A 1539-nucleotide genomic window follows, 5' to 3' on the forward strand; every position below is an offset into this window, starting at 1 on the left:
GGAAGAAACAATCCTAAAATTTGTATGGAATCAGAAAAGACCCCGAATTGCCAAGGAAATGTTGAAAAAGAAAAACACAGCTGGGGGCATCCCATTACCCGATTTCAAGTTATATTACAAAGCTTTGATCACCAAGACAGTATGGTACTGGAACAAAACCAGACATATAGACCAATGGAACAGAATAGAGAACCCAGATATGGACCCTCAACTCTATGGTCAAGTAATCTTTGACAAAGCAGGAAAAGATATGCAATGGAAAAAAGACAGTCTCTTCAATAAATGGTGCTGGGAGAATTACACAGCCACATGCAGAAGAATGAAACTCGACCATCCTCTAACACCATTCAGAAAGATAAACTGAAAGTTGATGAAAGACCCCAGTGTGAGACAAGAATCCCTCAAAATCCTAGAGGAGAACATAGGCAGTAACCTCTTTGACATCGCCCACAGCAACTCCTTTCAAGATATAACTCCAAAAGCTAGTGAAACAAAAGCAAAAATGAACTTTTGGATTCATCAAGATAAAAAGCTTCTGCACAGCAAAGGAAACAGTCAACAAAACAAAGAGGCGACCCCTGAATGTGAGAAAATATTTGCAAATGACACTACAGATAAAGGGCTGGTATCCAAGATCTATAAAGAACTTCTCAAACTCAACACCCAAAAAACAAATAATCAAGTCAAAAAGTGGGCTTTTTCATATTGTCTATATGAAAAGACACTTCTCTGAAGAAGACATACAAATGGCTAACAGACACAGGAAAAAATGTTCATCATCATTAGGCATCAGGGAAATTCAAATCAAAACCACATTGAGATACCACCTTACACCAGTTAGAATGGCAAAATTGGACAGGGAAAGAAACAACAAATGTTGGAGAGGTTGTGGTGAAAGGGGAACCCTCTTTTATACAGTTGGTGGGAATGCAAGTTGGTACAGCCACTTTGGAAAACAGTGTGGAGTTGCCTCAAAATGTTAAAAATAGAGCTACCCTATGACCCAGCAATTGCACTCCTGGGTATTTATCCCAAAGACACAGATATAGTGAAAAGAAGGGCCATATGCACCCCAATGTTCATAGCAGCAATGTCTGCAATAGGCAAACTGTGGAAAGAGCCGAGATGCCTTCAACAGATGAATGGATAAAGATGTGGTCCATATATACAATGGAATATTACTCAGCCATCAGAGAGGATGAATACCCAACTTTTGCATCAACATGGATGGGTTGGAGAAGATTATGCTAAGTGAAATAAGTCAAGCAGAGAAAGTCAATTATCATATGGTTTCACTTATTTGTGGACATAAGGAATAGCATGGAGGACATTAGGAGAAGGAAGGGAAAAATGAGGGGGTGGGGGGAATTGGAGGGAGAGATGAACCATGAGAGACTATGCACTCTGGGAAACAAACAGGGTTTTAGAGGGGAGGGGGGGAGGGGGCATTGGTTAGCCCAGTGATGGGTATTAAGGAGGGCACGTATTGCATGGAGCACTGGGTGTTATACAAAAACAATGGATCGTGGATCACCACAT

This window comes from Eumetopias jubatus, unplaced genomic scaffold (genome assembly GCF_037043125.1).
Source record: "Eumetopias jubatus isolate StellerSeaLion01/CBP00866 unplaced genomic scaffold, mEumJub1_p1.0 scaffold_15, whole genome shotgun sequence".
Taxonomy (NCBI): Eukaryota; Metazoa; Chordata; class Mammalia; order Carnivora; family Otariidae; genus Eumetopias; species Eumetopias jubatus.